Source organism: Oncorhynchus mykiss, chromosome 6 (assembly GCF_057628025.1).
Source record: "Oncorhynchus mykiss isolate SJ-2025 chromosome 6, ASM5762802v1, whole genome shotgun sequence".
Lineage (NCBI taxonomy): Eukaryota > Metazoa > Chordata > Actinopteri > Salmoniformes > Salmonidae > Oncorhynchus > Oncorhynchus mykiss.
Genome location: NC_143027.1, coordinates 25,185,906 through 25,204,273, shown reverse-complemented (window position 1 = coordinate 25,204,273; position 18,368 = coordinate 25,185,906). Strand labels below are relative to the sequence as shown.

Sequence of the window (18,368 nt, the reverse complement as noted above, 5' to 3'; positions counted from 1 at the left end):
GAACCTTGCAATATTTCAGTAAACTTGTTACTGTTGCCAAGCCCATCAAGGCTGACTGGTCAACTAGTCAATAGTCAAATGATCTTTCACCTGACTGGTGAAACACTGATCCATTCACAGCTCTGTTTGAGATGTTCACATAGAGTGCTTTTAACATACAATGTTTTCAATTGACATATTTGACATACATGATTATATTGTACGTTTTCATAGTCATTATTATTCAACATGTCCTTAACTGGGATTTGAACTCACAACCTCTTGGTTCACAGATTCCCAATCTTCCTACTATACCACCCTATCCGTGTAAGATATCAGATCATTTGACTATTCTCTCATTATTGATTTGATTGACTAATTTCAACAATTTAAGGGCTTTCTGTATAGCTATTAACAAAAGGCCAAGCTTGAGAGCCAATATATTTATTTCATTTCATTTGTGATTTTCATGAATAGTTAACGTTGCGTTATGCTAATGAGCTTGAGGCTATACTTAAGATCCAGGGTACGGGATTGCTCGTCGCTAGAGGTTAAATGTTGGTGGAGAATATTAATAATATTAATTCTAATGATTAATTAAAGTTTTTCTTGACTGTAGTTTTAACAGAGCTGAGATTTACTGAACTTGACGCAATGTTTTTGCCAGGATCCCATGAATTGTGTCTAGAACATTCAAATATTCTGTTCTGAAAACATGGCAACCATGTCCCGTGTATGTTTAGTGGGATGTTGACGTAATAGTCCCTGAAGAAGGCTCAGTGACGCAGAAACGTTGGTGGTTTACCCAATACATTACTGGGAGCTTGTATATAGAGTGTGTAACTCAGTTTACTCACCGTTAGTCAGCAACTCTACACAAATATTTTCTGGGTGTGCGCCAGCTCATGCTTTTTATTAGACTGAAAACTTGGCCACCATGTTCTTCTGTATATTTGGTGGGATGTTGATGGAATATTCTCCTAACCCACAGAAAACTGGACACATGAATGTTCTTGCAACGTTCCCATTTAACGTATCTAGAACATTAATATCTTATGTACTAAGCACAATGTTACCACGTTCTGGATAAATTCCATTTGACATTAAGGGAATGGTCTCTGGGAAACATTCCTTGCACATCACGGGAACATTCATATGAACATTTTAGCAAATGACCTAATGCAACACTTAACATTTGTTGTTATCTGGGACTCTATATTGTTATGTGCAACATCATGTGTAGCCTAACGCTTCTCAGGAGTTAATCCCAGACTCTTCCATGTATACGTTATGGCAGTAAAACTAATTCTGAGCGCATTATGGGTCTCTCGGGGGGGGGGGGGGGGGTATAATCTACAATATAAGCATCCATCTGATCTTCCCTACTTCCCCTCCTGGTTGAGGGGGGGAGTGTACATTCAAGGTCATAGACAGATGCTCTACTCACGCTACTGCCATGCACAAAAACCAATGTACTCATCCCATTTAAAAACAAATTTGAGTTATTGTAATTTGCCTTTGTGTGTTTGTGAGTGTTTTGTGTGCATAAGTGTGCATGTGGTGTGTGTGTGTGTGTGTGTGTGTGTGTGTGTGTGTGTGTGTGTGTGTGTGTGTGTGTGTGTGTGTGTGTGTGTGTGTGTGTGTGTATGTGTGTGTCTATGCATATTTGTGTAAGCATCTGCACATACAGCTCTTCCTAGATGAAATCTGATGCACCCGTTGAAAGCTCAAGGGAGAACTAATCTTGGCATGGAGGTTGCTGAAATTGTCCTGTGATGCTGCCACATGGCGCACTGAAATGACCCAATGCCTTCGGCTCTCTCTCTCTCTCTCTCGCTCTCTCGCTCCGTGAGGGGACATACTTGTGAGACAGGGACTCAGACATTCCAGCAAAATTTCACTGATCCTTCCATGTTACTGCTACAATCTCTATCCAACAAAGTGCTAACAGTACTTACTAGACTGGCAAAGGTTAGAGGAGAATTACACATCCCCAAAGGGGCTGGATAATGTAAAAAGAGTTGCAAACAGCAAAAAATTCAGTTTGGGCAAGACAGTGAAGGTGAAGGTAGAGTAACCAACACAGTTCTCAATGTGGGTTTGTGCATGTGTCTGTCTGTCTGTCTGTCTGTCTGTCTGTCCGTCCGTCTGTCTGTCTGTCTGTGTGTCTGTGTGTGTGTGTGTGTGTGTGTGTGTGTGTGTGTAGGTGACCTGCCTCTCTTTGTACTGTCAGAGAGGGGCCCTCACTCAATTGTTAGCAGGAACCAGCAGGTTCTATGGAGGAAGCAGGAACAAAGGCACAGGGGACTGACAGGCTCTGAGGGGAAAGGGGAGAAGAGGAGCAGAGCAGCAGCCTCTGATTAACAGGGGGACAGGGACTGTGAGTGGGGGTGACTGGGTTAAAGGGGACATGCTGAGTCACTGGCTTACTGGTGCTCTTCCATGCCGTCCCTAGGAGGGGTGCATCACTTGAGTGGGTTGAGTCACTGACGTGATCTTCCTGTCTGGGTTGGCGCCCCCCCCTTGGGTTGTGCCCGTGGCGGAGATCTTTGTGGGCTATACACGGCCTTGTCTCAGGATGGTAAGTTGGTGGTTGAAAAAATCCCTCTAGTGATGTGGGGGCTGTGCTTTGGCAAAGTGGGTGGAGTTATATCCTGCCTGTTTGACCCTGTCCGGGCGTCTCATCGGATGGGGCCACAGTGTCTCCTGACCCCTCCCGTCTCAGCCTCCAGTATTTATGCTGCAGCAGTTTATGTGTCGGGGGGCTAGGGTCAGTCTGTTATATCTGGAGTACTTCTCCTGTCTTATCCGGTGTCGTGTGTGAATTTAAGTATGCTCTCTCTAATTCTCTCTTTCTTTCTTTCTTTCTTTCTTTCTTTCTCTCTCTCGGAGGACCTGAGCCCTAGGACCATGCCTCAGGACTACCTGGCATGATGACTCCTTGCTGTCCCCAGTCCACCTGGCCGTGCTGCTGCTCCAGTTTCAACTGTTCTGCCTGCGGCTATGGAACCCCGACCTGTTCACCGGATGTGCTACCTGTCCCAGACCTGCTGTTTTCAACTCTCTAGAGACAGCAGGAGCGGTAGAGATACTCTCAATGATCGGCTATGAAAAGCCAACTGACATTTACTCCTGAGGTGCTGACATGTTGCACCCTCAACAACTACTGTGATTATTATTATTTGACCATGCTGGTCATTTATGAACATTAGAACATCTTGGCCATGTTCTGTTATAATCTCCACCCGGCACAGCCAGAAGAGGACTGGCCGTCCCTCATAGCCTGGTTCCTCTCTAGGTTTCTTCCTAGGTTTTGACCTTTCTAGGGAGTTTTTCCTAGCCACAGTGCTTCTACGCCTGTAGTGCTTGCTGTTTGGGGTTTTAGGCTGGGTTTCTGTACAGCACTTTGTGACATCAGCTGATGTAAGAAGGGCTATATAAATACATTTGATTTGATTTGATGCCTGTCACCATACATCTTTCCTGACCACAACAACACTCCCGGAGCCAGGAAGACCTTGAGGTAACCTTGAGGCCTCTACAACCTCTGGGATAAAGGTATAGTACTAACTAACCAACAGTACCTGAAGATAAAAATGCTATTAAAAATAATTGTATAACTGGAGATAAAAAACCATAACATCCTGCCTCCACATGAACTTCTGTTAGTTTAGCAGTAACTATAGGAACAGGTCACAGCATCAGTCTGTCTCATAAGGATTTGCTGGAATCATAGTGGTAATACCAACAATGCTATTATTTGCCATCACTGAAACGGCATGTATTACAAAAAAAAAATGTACTGATGACACACTTCTTGTCTTGTAATAAGAAGTTAGAAAACCTCTGAGAACAGTTCATCTAGTAATGGCATTCTAAATCCACTCATGCTATTCGTGGGTTGTACGTTTTGTCACATTAGTTAATAGGACTGAAGCACGACTGAGCATTCTACTCAACGCAGTGTCAATTGGCGCTGATGAAGATTGAATCTAAAGTGCATTACGGTGGCTTGGAAATACAATTACATTCCTAAAGGAGGCAAATAATTATTAGGAAAATCTTTTGTCGTCATTGTGATGTCACCAGATTGACTTTAGATGCAGTATAACTTTAGCTAGCTAGCTAAGATTGACCACCGGATTTTAGCTATCTAACGTTTGCATTGCCAGCTATTTTTGATGAACTTTGCTAGCTATTGACAACATTGCCATCTGTCTAAAGTAAATTTGACGATTGATGATTAGTTGACAAGGTGAATCAGATGTACTTGTCCAGGGCTACAACAAAAAATATGTGCTGTTGGGGGTACTTGAGGACTGGAGTTTGTAAAAAAAAAACTGGTGTGGGATTTACTTAATAAAAAGGGATTGTTACAAGATTACCTATCTGAAGCCTTTTCTCCTCCAGGCCCTCTGGGCTCTAAGGGTGGAGGGGTTTTTGCAGGAACCATAGCAGTCAGTGGCTGTGGTTAGCCAGCGCTGACTGGAGAGGCAGGAGGAAGACGAGGCACCGAGGCACCAGGGCAGGGAAGATAGATTGGCCCATAGACTGGAACTGACAGTGTGTGAGAAAATCAGCTCTCAGGTGCTGCACCTACCATCCATCTCACTTCTCTCCAAGTGAGGTTTGGGTGGCGGACTAATGCTGTGTATTTTGCATACCGGTTCCCCACCACCCGACCTCCCCGTAACCACACTGCCACAGGAAGCCATGACCTCCCTCACCTCTGTCACACACACTCATGGCCCTCGGCCCCTGGTCCGCTCCAGTCAGAAACCCCCTCCCTTGTGCTTGTTTTCTCTTCTCTATAAGCCTTATTTGTCTCAGACATAATAGAGAGAGTGAATAATGGCTAAGACCTGAAAATCAAGCAAACAATCTTAAATGTAGCGCTGATATAATTTGCCATATAATTCAACATTTTAGTTGCTGTTTGTGAGTAATGAAATGCCACTCTTCGACCAATAATACCAATATTGTTGTTAAAATACCAATAACACAATCATTAAATGTAAGTATATGATTCTATGGATGATTGTATGAATATAAAAAAAAACATATCCTAATCAGCATCAATCAGTATGGGCATGATGCTCCCCATCATCAATTGACCTGGTCTTGAGGAAACCCGAGAGCAGTGTTCCCAGTAAGACCCATTCTGCAGGCAGGCCCACCTGTTCTACTGCTGCCCAGGGGTTACAATCCCCCCCCGATTCACTCTGCCTTCACATCCCTGGCTCTGTACAGATGAATCACTGCAGAGACATGGGGCCAATACTGAACGCAAATGCAATCTCAAACAGATGCAATCTTTAATTATGCAAGCAAATAACCATCGTTCAGCCACTCTGATGCTCCGCCAGTCATCAATGACGTGCTTGTCATTCTTATGGGGCAGTTTAGGGAGTTAGAGAGACTTTTAGGGCAATGTTAACGCCAGATGGCCAGGAATAAAAACACAGTAAATGGGATGAAAAAGTCCTATTTGTCAGACAGATGAATGATCGGTAGCCCACTGACCGCATCCACTGGATAGCAAAGCTTATTGTTTTTTATCCATGAGGCTGTCTTTGAATAGAATACATGTTATCAGAGAAAAATGTATTAAATGGTGTTTGATCAGATATCATCACGTTTTAATCATTTAATCATTTAATCATTGCCTAAAAAATAATCTGTGATCTGGGGTTTTGCCAACTCAATCTGTATACTAGCTAGCTCATGGTGCACAGACTAAACACATTTCCTATAGCAATCTGATTCCCCCTCATGTAATTGGGGCTCCCGAGCGGCACAGAGGTCTAAGGCACTACATCGCAGTGCTAGAGATGTCACTACAGACCCTGGTTCGATCCCGGGCTGTATCACAATCGGCCGTGATCGGGAGTCCCAAGAATTTGTTCTTAACTGACTTGCCTAGATAAATAAAATTTAAAACAATAATCATAATTTGACTATGCAGCATAGGGAGGTGATGGCATGGCATTACATTGTCAATATGACCGGTAATAAAGCTGTAATAGAGAGTTGACAGCTGCAAAAATAACATCTCATGGAAATCTAATGAAACTATCAGGTATGGTTTGACCATGTTATCACACTGATTAGATCCCTGGTCCTCTTGTCACTAGCTATCACCAACACTGGGATCATCATGTTGACGACTGAGCATTAAGCCTGACTTAATGGGACACTTGAACAGTGACAAAACAGCCAGACAGCTGCTGAGGCCCAGACTAGAAGAGACACTGGCTGCGTGATGATGAAAAGGAGGGCTAGAACACGGGCTGTGTTGGCAGGGTGGTGAACAGTACAGAGACAGACACATACACATACACACATACAGTGGGGCAAAAAAGTATTTAGTCAGCCACCAATTGTATAAGTTCTCCCACTTAAAAGGATGAGAGAAGCCTGTAATTTTCATCATAGGTACACTTCAACTATGACAGACAAAATGAGAAAAGAAAATCCAGAAAATCACATTGTAGGATTTTTAATGAATTGATTTGCAAATTATGGTGGAAAATAAGTATTTGGTCAATAACAAAAGTTTATCTCAATACTTTGTTATATACCCTTTGTTGGCAATGACAGAGGTCAAATGTTTTCTTTAAGTCTTCACAAGGTTTTCACACACTGTTGCTGGTATTTTGTCCCATTCCTCCATGCAGATCTCCTCTAGAGTAGTGATGTTTTGGGGCTGTTGCTGGGCAACACAGACTTTCAACTCCCTACAAAGATTTTCTATGGGGTTGAGATCTGGAAACTGGCTAGGCCACTCCAGGACCTTGAAAAGCTTCTTACGAAGCCACTCCTTTGTTGCCCGGGCGGTGTGTTTGGGATCATTGTCATGCTGAAAGACCCAGCCACGTTTCATCTTCAATGCCCTTGCTGATGGAAGGAGGTTTTCCCTCAAAATCTCACGATACATGACCCCATTCATTCTTTAGTTAACACGGATCAGTCGTCCTGGTCCCTTTGCAGAGAAACAGCCCCAAAGCATGATGTTTCCACCCCCATGCTTTACAGTAGGTATGGTGTTCTTTGGATGCAACTCAGCATTCTTTGTCCTCCAAACACCACGAGTTGAGTTTTTACCAAAAAGTTATATTTTGGTTTCATCTGACCATATGACATTCTCCCAATCTTCTTCTGGATCATCCAAATGCTCTCTAGCAAACTTCAGACGGGCCTGGACATGTACTGGCTTAAGCAGGGGGACACGTCTGCCACTGCAGGATTTGAGTCCCTGGCGGCGTAGTGTGTTACTGATGGTAGGCTTTGTTACTTTGGTCCCAGCTCTCTGTAGGTCATTCACTAGGCCCCCCCGTGTGGTTCTGGGATTTTTGCTCACCGTTCTTGTGTTCATTTTGACCCCACGAGGTGAGATCTTGCGTGGAGCCCCAGATCAAAGGAGATTATCAGTGGTCTTGTATGTCTTCCATTTCCTAATAATTGTTCCCACAGTTGATTTCTTCAAACCAAGCTGCTTACCTATTGCAGATTCAGTCTTCCCAGCCTGGTGCAGGTCTACAATTTTGTTTCTGGTGTCCTTTGACAGCTCTTTAGTCTTGGCCATAGTGGAGTTTGGAGTGTGACTGTTTGAGGTTGTAGACAGGTGTCTTTTATACTGATAACAAGTTCAAACAGTTGCCATTAATACAGGTAACGAGTGGATGACAGAGGAGCCTCTTAAAGAAGAAGTTACAGGTCTGTGAGAGACAGAAATCTTGCTTGTTTGTAGGTGACCAAATACTTATTTTCCACCATAATTTGCAAATAAATTCATTAAACATCCTACAATGTGATTTTCTGGATTTTTTCCCTTCATTTTGTCTGTCATAGTTGAAGTGTACCTATGATGAAAATTACAGGCCTCTCATATTTTTAAGTGGGAGAACTTGCACAATTGGTGGCTGACTAAATACTTTTTTGTACTCTTCTGTTTATGAGAGGCAAGGTGATTCAGGTTAAAGGGGAGAAATGACTTGAGGGAAAGGAGAAATTACTTGAGGAAGAGGAGAGGAGAAATTACTTGAGGGAGAGGAGAGGAGAAATGACTTGAGGGAGATAAGAAATTACATGAGGTAGATGAGAGGAGCTCCTACCATTGCTCCTGTTCCTTTACTCTACTTGTTGTTGTTATGTGACCATTGACCCCATGAGGCAGAGACTGTGAGCAAGAGGCAATTTGAATTCAAACTAAAGCAAAGGGGATTAAGATACATGGGCACTGGGGTGGGTGAGCGAGAGAGCGAGAACCCAGGGAAAAGGCTTATTTTCAGCCCCACTGCTTAAGTATACATAGATTCCAACACATGAGAGTAGAACAGGAAGAGAGAGGCAGCTGTTAACTTGATTTAAATTAATCTCATTCAAATGAGTTGCCACACAAATGAGTTCGACATTAGAAAAACATAAGATAAATAAATAACTAGAAGTAGTAGAGAAACACATTTTTATCGAAAAACATTTACATTACTAAGACATTTACATTACATTTAGCAGGCTCTCTTATGGCTCTATTTTACTCACGTTAGGCTGTCAACCATGTACAATCACTGAATTTGCACGTGCAAGCCAAGCACCACCACTACTATCAGTAGCACTGTCAAAGCTGTACAAAAGTCTGCAAACAAGCAAACACCGGCCACGAACGATGTGTTTACAATACAGTGTTGGTAATAAAGCATTATTTGTTCGACCGCAACTTCTGAGGTAGCTAGCTTTAGCTTGGTACCTAGCTAGCACCAATACAACCAGCCTGAAGACAATGACCAGTAGAAACTGCAGTAATTTTCATTATTCTTAGCAATGATTTAGGAATCCTTGTGTGTAAGTATTGCGGGACTCTGAAACAACTGTGAATTGAGCCATATTTATTGTCAACCTATGTGTATTGAACACAATTCCCAAGGAAAAACAATACTGTGTGGATGTTTTGGAGTCTGATAACTCTGAGGAGGACGTTGGGAAAAAATATATTGGGTATTGAGTAGACTGATACCCCATTTCATTGATCCCCAATCCTTAAGTAAAGCTGTACAGTGCAATATGAACATCAATACACACAATAGGCTGACTGGGGAGGTGATTTCACACTGTCAATTTAACTAGGCAAGTCAGTTAAGAACAAATTATTATTTACAAGGATGGCCTATCGGGGAACAGTGGGTTAACTGCCTTATTCAAGGGCTGAACAGTTTTACCTTGTCAGCTCAGGGATTCAATCCAACAACCTTTCGGTTACTGGCACAACGCTCTAAGCACTAGGCTGCCTGCCGCCCCAAAGATAAGCGATAAGAGCTACAACATAATATTTGCGTAAACTCTTCACAGTTATGCTCTGTGGATGTCACCGGGTAGACTGACACCCCATTTCCTTGCTTCACATTCCAACCTTGTTTAACATTAACTAGTCTAAATATGGCATGATTCCACCAATTGTAACCACAAATTCCACTATTGTGCCTAATCCTTACTGTGGCTAGCTTCACAACACATAACCCGGTCCGGCCGAGAATCATTAGCCAGATGAAGCTAGCTGGCTGCTTATAACTTTGGCTTTGGGCAACAGGGTTAAATAGCTGGCTAGCTATTTATTTCCATGAACTGAAGTTCAATTTCAATAGGCGAACAACAAGTGGCTACCTCGCAATAAGAGCAACGCTAATGTTCTCTGGGTGTCACTGAGTAGACTGATACCCCATGTCATTGATCCACAATCAGATTTTTGTCAAATTAACAAATGTATGGTCTTTTGTTGATTTCATATAACCTCATTCCAACCTCGTTTAGCATGATCTATTCAAGTATGACATAATTCTACTATTTGTATTCATTTGCATCACTGTCAATAACTTACTTTTATTTTGAAGGCTAAACGCAAAGCCCACTATTGTGGCTAATCCTTATTGTGGCTAGTTTCACATAGATGGGTCCGACCACCATCAAATAAGAACTGTCTTGTAAATTAGGGTTATTTTAGATGATGACACCTAGCTATATAGTTAGCTAGCTTCTGAAACAGATTATGTCGTTTTGCAATGTTTTTGGGGAAGAACATTGTTTGCATCCATGAGCTAGCTAGGTTTTTAATGGCCAGCACTGTAGGTGCGCGAGACAACTTTACCAGCATCATGGCATACGGATCGATGAATCGTTGTGACATATGAAATACGAGTGCTGGTGTAATCAATGGGTAATACTTACGTAAAAAATGTATAAACACGTTCAATTATTATGTGCCGTGCAGTGATATTCAGGTCCCGATTGGTCATCAAGCTTATTTGACACGTCAAATAGTGTTATTTGACACGCAAAGACCCAAACGGTGTTCCATAGTATAAGAAATCCTGGTTGAGAATGAAACGACTGAACAAATTAACAACGAAACAGCACAGCTGGATGTGATACAGCCTGGATTCGAACCAGGGACTGTAGTGATGCCTTTTGCACTGAGATGCAGTGCCTTAGACCGCTGCCTCCATGTGTGTGTGTTAACTATTTAACTGTACTAGAATGCTTCAAGGGACGCAAAAAAATTTAATATTGGATATCGGTATCGTTTTTTTTGGGCAAGGAAAATATTGGATCGGTATCGCCCAAAAATGTCATATCGGTGCATCACTACTCCTGATACCATCAAATAAACTCCAGAATACATGCAACACAAATAAATAATTGCGACATATTGAGAAAATAGAGCTTTGGAACCCCTGACATGGCCATAATTTACCACATACAGTAGTGTGGTTGAAATATAGTAGCAGGGGGGATGGTAGGGGACGCCATGTGCGACTGACGTGTTTTCCGTTTGCTCCCGTGGTATTCTTAAAGTTTGTGAATTCTGCAGCAAAACCGTATTTATTTTCAAATATTAATTTGGTGATCCCTTTCCGTAAAAACCAAGACTACTTTGCTTCCGAATGTCAGCATGTCGACCAAACATAAGGCCAAGAACATGACTTTGAGAAAACCCGGCCTACAAGACCCGCTCTCATCACCGCCCTCTCCTGAGTCTGAGGGCCCGGGACGCACACTTTACCCGGGGGCGCGGCTTGGCCTGGCGGCGCTGAAATGAACATTCTCGAGGCCATCAAACTACTACGCTCTGAGATAGTTTAAATGAAAACACAGGTGGTTGCTACGATTGAGGCCAGAATACAGGAGGTTTCTGATACTTTAAAAGCAGATTTAACCATCCTGCGGAACGAGACTGTGCCGGCAATTACATCACTCAAAACAACAACTGCGTTAAACGCCTAGCTGCGGATTTGAAAAAGGTGAGGGAGAGCTGTGTGAGTTTAGAGGGATTCTCTCGCCGCAATAATCTGAGGCTTGTATCAGTCCCAGAGTCCGCGGAAATGCATCGCGCCACGAATTTTGTTTCAGGGCTGCTGAAGGATGTTCTTGCCTTAGATGAAAAGCCCCTGATTGATCGAGCCCACCGGTCGCTGCGCCCAAAGCCCCAGGATGGGGAGAGGCATGAGAAGATGGAGATCCTCCGATGAGCCCGCAATACCACTCTGAGCTTTCAAGGACAGAGCTTTTCCATATACCAGGACTACTCCCCCACTGTTTCCAGGCAGCGCGCAGCTTTCTGACAGGCCAAACGAGTACTTCGGGACCATCCAAGTGTGAAGTATGGACTGCGATTCCCGGCCCGTTTATGGATATCTCATGAGGGTAAAGACCACACATTTGAATCTCCGGAGGAGGCTATGGCTCACATTCAACGTCACATCAAGAAGTCTTGAATATGCTCACAGTTTAGCAACTGTTGCTTGCGAACTGTGGATAGTAAGTACCCCACTTGTGGTACAATTATGTTTAGATATAACAGGCTAGTCTTGTATAGTTGGTGAAACTATTCAGGCCTATTTGATGTGATCTAATGTTTTGATCATCTTGTGTGCGTGCCTTATCTCGCTCACCTATTTAGTTTGTTTACACATTGTCTCAGTGACTCAAAATATTTTTGGTTATTTGTTTACTGCATCCGTTTGCATTGACCCAGTAAACAGTAAATGTCTCCCGAGGCTACACGGTTTCTGGGGCCTCACTTTAATTTGAAAAGTTTTGAGCGTCATTTAAGCCCAGCAAACGTTCAACGTTGCGCAGACGTAGTTTTTTGGGATTGGTTGTAAGCTGTCTCAGCTTCAATTAGACTACTATTATAATTACTATTATTTTTGATTGTCTTACTACGATTTCCTTACTTCAAATTAGATTTTTGGCTGAGAGCCTTTATACATTTTATTTATTTTCTCTCAATGCCTGTTATAAGACAGGGAATACAATTATATACATCTACAAGTGGTGCTTTTGTCATTCCGTTTGCACAGGGGATTCGCCTTTTTTTTATTTGAAAAAAATACATACAAATCTTTCTTTTTGCTGCTTGATCCACTAACAAAACGCGACTTTAAAGAGCGGGACTGTGGGTTTAGGTTTAAGACCGCACTCTCACAGACATACTGTGCGACGAGAACATGTTCTATTTAGGCTTGTACCTCGTTTGGGGAGGTATTGTCTGGGATGGGGGGAGGGGGTGGGGGGGCAGGTTGAATTGTTCAGTTCTAATGTTGTCATTCTGTCTTTTTAGTTTTTTTTCTGTTTTTTTTTCTGTACTTTTTCCAAACATTTACCACCGTACATTATTACTCTGAGACAAGTTATTCTGGGGGTTTTGGGCGCTCATTGCTTTTCCATTCTATGCTCTAATGACAGGGTTGAATAACGGGAATGCCCAGAATAATACGATCAAGTACATTTCTTGGAATACCAAAGGGGTTAACAACCCGGTGAAGCGTAAGAGGGTGTTGACACACTTAAAGGGTTTGAATGCAAATATTGCATTTCTACAAGAGACTCACTTGAGGACTGGTGAGCATTTTAGGATGCGTAAGGACTGGGTTGGTCAAGTGTTCCACTCAAACTTTCATATTAAATCAAGAGGTGCTGCTATTCTGGTTGATAAGGCTACTCCCTTTGTAGCGTCTGAGGTTATTACTGATCCTAAGGGACGATACGTCATAGTAACCGGTGAACTGTTTTCTACCCCTCTTGTTTTGGCTAGTGTTTATGCTCCCAATTGGGATGACACAAGTTTCATTTCTTCCTTTCTGTCTGCTATTCCCAATTTAGATTCTCATTTGTTGATTTTAGGGGGGGATTTCAACTGTAAAATGTCCCCAGTTCTTGACAAGTCTTCACAAAAAAATACAGGCCCATCTAAATGTGCCCTACTTATTCAATCCTTTCTTCAGAAATATGCTATGTTTGAGGCCTGGCGTTTCCTACATCCTACAGAGAGACAGTATTCCTTTTATTCTCATGTTCATCAAACATACTCCCGGATTGATTACTTCTTTTTGGACAAAAAACTTCTGCCTAACCTTCGGCAGTGTACTTACGAGAGTATTGTTATCTCTGACCATTCACCATTCTTGCTTGAACTAGAGTTTCCCCAGCGACCTCCTAGGTGTTATCAATGGCGTCTCAACCCCATTTTACTCTCAGATAAGGAGTTTGTCAATTTCATTTCTTCTGAAATTACCTTATTCCTAGAAACTAATTCAACACCAGGTATGTCCTGCTCTACCATATGGGAGTCTCTCAAAGCATACCTACGTGGCCAAATTATTTCTTATACAGCCAACCAAAACAGAGTTCGCTCCCAGCGACTTCGGGACCTGAGCGAGTCCATAGCCACATTGGATGAGAAGTATGCTACGGATCCTTCCTCTGATCTGCATAAAGAGCGCCGACTACTCCAATCTGAATTTGATGAGCTTTCTACCAGGCAAGCTGAACAGTTACTCTTGCGAGCTCGATACAAAGTCTATGAACAAGGCGACAAGGCCAGTAAACTCCTTGCACATCAGATCCGTAAATCTGAGGCCTCACGTCTAATCCCACAAATAAGGACCCCGTCTGGTGCCACCACAGTTATACATAAAGAGATCAATGATCAATTTAAACAATTTTACTCTGCGCTATACACCTCTGAATCCCCTCAAGACCCTTCGCTGATTGACTCCTTCTTTAATGGCTTGAATATGCCTTCAATTGATACAGACTCCCATGACTGTCTAGAAGAAGAATTTACGCTTGAGGAGATTGCAACAGCAGTGTCCGCAATGAAAAGTGGTAAATCACCGGGTCTGGACGGTTTTCCAACCGAATTTTACAGGACGTTTTCTGGTCTGCTTTGCCCATTCTTGTCCCGACTATTTGCAGAGTGCCTCAATACTTCAAAGCTGCCGCCTAGTCTTTATCAGGCTTCAATTTCATTACTACTAAAGAAAAACAAAGACCCCCTGGAATGTGGATCCTATCGCCAAGTCTCGCTTTTAAACTGTCATTACAAAATCCTAGCTAAGCTTTTAGCCATCCGTATGGAAGGCTTGCTGCACCAAGTAATACACTCTGACCAGACTGGCTTTGTGAGAAATAGGCATTTATTTTTCAATATTAGGCGCCTTATGAATATACTGTACTCCCCAGCGTCGGGGGACCCGGAGGTGGTGGTCTCACTTGATGCCGAAAAAGCGTTTGACCGCGTTGAGTGGGATTACCTAACAGCTGCCCTTTATAGATTTGGCTTTGGCCCCAAATTCATTGCGTGGATAAAGATTCTTTATTTTTCCCCCATGGCTTCGGTACGGACCAATAACTTGTCCTCTGACTATTTTCCCTTGCACCGTGGATCCAGACAGGGTTGCCCACTCTCCCCCTTGTTGTTTGCTTTGGCAATCGAGCCTCTCACCATTGCACTACGCTCTAATGATGCCTTTCAAGGCATAATCAGGGCGGGCTGGGAGCAGAAAGTCTCGCTATATGCTGACGACCTCCTTTTGTTTATCTCCAACCCCGATACCTCATTGCCACGTGCCCTATCTGTTCTTAAAAAGTTTGGATCAATCTCAGGGTACAAGCTGAATCTAGGCAAGAGTGAGCTCTTTCCGGTAAACAAGGCTGCTTTAAAGTGCTCTTTCACAAGTTCTCAGTTTAGGATTGTCCGGGATCAATTCACTTACTTGGGAGTAAAAGTGACAAGGAAATATTCAAATTTGTTTCAGGAAAACTTTATTGCTCTAGCAGACAGATTGAAACAATCTTTTACTTTTTGGAATTCGCTACCCCTTTCTCTTATCGGAAGGATTAATGTCATTAAAATGAATGTGTTGCCCAAATTTTTATATTTATTTCAATGTTTACCCATTTTTATTCCAAAATCTTTTTTTATTTCACTGGATCAAACATTCATGCATTTTATTTGGAATGGCAAGGTACCACGGATTGGTAGAAAACATTTACAGAAGCCTAGGTCATTGGGGGGTTTAGCTTTACCAAATTTTCAGACATACTACTGGGCTGCAAATTTCAGAGCCGTTCTGTACTGGCTGCAGACTGATCCTACTGGCCCTAGACCACTCTGGGCCCAGATGGAGTCTGAATCGTGTAAACCTGCAGCACTTCCCTCTGTGCTGTGCTCGTCTCTCCCAGTGTCCCTAGGCAAAAGGTGTGCCAACCCAATTGTAAAGCAGTCTCTTAAAATTTGGAATCAGTTCCGTTTAGCCTTTAGCCTCAGAGGCTTTTCTCTATCAGGCCCAATCAATCAGAACATTTTATTTCCCCCATCTTTGAATGATGGGGCTTTTGGCATTTGGCACTCACTAGGCCTTTCCTCGCTAGCCCAATTATTCTTTGATGATACATTTGCCTCTTTTTCTCAGCTGCAGGAAAAGTTCAATCTCCCCCAATCCCACTTTTTCCGCTATCTCCAGACTAGAAACTTTGTCAGGGCTAACACACCTGGATTTCCCAATAGGCCTGCGAATACTGCTATAGAGAGCATCTTGGAGCTGAACAAGCTTCCTAGAGGCGCAATTTCAGATGTATATGCAATCATTCATGACCTACAGAACCCTTCTCTGGTTCCTTTAAAGACTCGATGGGAAAAGGATTTGGGGGAGGAACTTGGGGAAGACGCCTGGAAATCTGTGCTGCGCAGGGTACACTCGTCCTCTTTTAGCACTAGACACAGCCTCATTCAATTCAAGGTGGTTCATCGTATCCACTGGTCGGGGGCCAAACTTGGAAGAATATTCTCTGATTTTGATCCTACCTGTGTCAGATGTAAGGTGGAACCAGCCACACTGTTGCATATGTTTTGGGGCTGTCATAAACTGTCAGGTTTCTGGGAATTAATATTTAAATGTTTCTCTGATATATATGACACTGTTATAGATCCGTCTCCCCTTACAGCCCTTTTTGGAGTACTGCCCATGGGTACCCCCCTATCAAGAATCCAGTCGGACACTGTTGCTTAACTCTTTTAGCTAGACGGCTAATACTACAGAACTGGAAGATGGCAGCTCCCCCATCTTATAAATATTGGGTGAGGGATGTGTTGTGCTCTCTGAAACTAGAAAAAAATCAATTCAATTCACGTGGGAACCCCAAACTGTTTGATGAGGCTTGGGCTCCATTCCGGTCTTACTTTAAACAGTCCATCCTCTGATGGCATTCCAATTAATACTAAAATAAGTCTGTGAGTTAAGGGTTGGAGGAGCTTCTCTCTGTGTTTTTGCTGGGGGGGGTATTAAGGTCCATGTGCTTATTGATTGTGGTCCGCAGATGCCTTGTTCATCTTGCCCAGGCAGAGACTGAAGTGTTAGCTTGTTTTTCCCAGTTATTTTTACATTTTGTTCACGCCTACATGAATAATAATTTTTTATTTTTTATTTTAAAGCATTGTAAACTTTTTTTTTGTCCAGTGGATGGTCGTTCTGTGGCCATGACTCTCTGTGAGTGGTTGCATTTCTCCACCCTTATCCCTTGACTGCTTACAGGAACAATGGTGAGGTGTTTGCTCTGTCCCTGTACTATAGATTGCCCTTTAACCTCTGTAGCCTTCTGCCTGGTGTGTTTAACTTGTCTAAAGTATGGTATCTTTAAAGCTATTTTTTTATTTGTATTTTTATTTGTATTTTTTTTTCTAGTTGAGTATATTATTTATATTGCTTTGTCTTGTCTGTGTGTGTGTATGTTCAAAACTTAATAAACAGAGTTAAAAAAAAAAATAAAAAAAATATAGTAGCAGCAGAAAAAGTACTATCTCTAACGAAGACAGCGTAAATCTCCACCTGTCTGTGTTGACAGCAACCCTTGATGAAGATAGCTACAGTTGAAGTCGGAAGTTTACATACACATAGATTGGAGACATTAAAACTCGTTTTTCAACCACTCCACAAATTTCTTGTTAACAAACTATAGTTTTGGCAAGTCAGTTAGGACATTTTCTTTGTGCATGACACAAGTAATTTTTCCAACAATTATTTAACTCATAATTCAATGCATCACAATTCCAGTGGGTCAGAAGTTTACATACACTAAGTTGTGTATGGATGTATTTCAAGACCTACAGTGCATTGCGAAAGTATTCGGCCCCCTTGAACTTTACGACCTTTTGCCACATTTCAGGCTTCAAACATAAAGATATAAAACTGTATTTTTTTGTGAAGAATCAACAACAAGTGGGACACAATCATGAAGTGGAACGACATTTATTGGATATTTCAAACTTTTTTAACAAATCAAAAACTGAAAAATTGGGCGTGCAAAATTATTCAGCCCCTTTACTTTCAGTGCAGCAAACTCTCTCCAGGAGTTCAGTGAGGATCTCTGAATGATCCAATGTTGACCTAAATGACTAATGATGATAAATACAATCCACCTATGTGTAATCAAGTCTCCGTATAAATGCACCTGCACTGTGATAGTCTCAGAGGTCCGTTAAAAGCGCAGAGAGCATCATGAAGAACAAGGAACACACCAGGCAGGTCCGAGATACTGTTGTGAAGAAGTTTAAAGCCGGATTTGGATACAAAAAGATTTCCCAAGCTTTAAACATCCCAAGGAGCACTGTGCAAGCGATAATATTGAAATGGAAGGAGTATCAGACCACTGCAAATCTACCAAGACCTGGCCGTCCCTCTAAACTTTCAGCTCATACAAGGAGAAGACTGATCAGAGATGCAGCCAAGAGGCCCATGATAACTCTGGATGAACTGCAGAGATCTACAGCTGAGGTGGGAGACTCTGTCCATAGGACAACAATCAGTCGTATATTGCACAAATCTGGCCTTTATGGAAGAGTGGCAAGAAGAAAGCCATTTCTTAAAGATATCCATAAAAAGTGTCGTTTAAAGTTTGCCACAAGCCACCTGGGAGACACACCAAACATGTGGAAGAAGGTGCTCTGGTCAGATGAAACCAAAATTGAACTTTTTGGCAACAATGCAAAACGTTATGTTTGGCGTAAAAGCAACACAGCTCATCACCCTGAACACACCATCCCCACTGTCAAACAT

General features: G+C 42.5%; 1 protein-coding gene across 1 annotated transcript in view; it reads right to left on the bottom strand.

Annotated features, from left to right (window-relative positions):
• The window catches only part of LOC110525720 (transmembrane protein 132D), a 61,272-nt gene that overhangs the window by 32,174 nt on the left and 10,730 nt on the right, over positions 1–18,368 (bottom strand). The window lies entirely within an intron of this gene.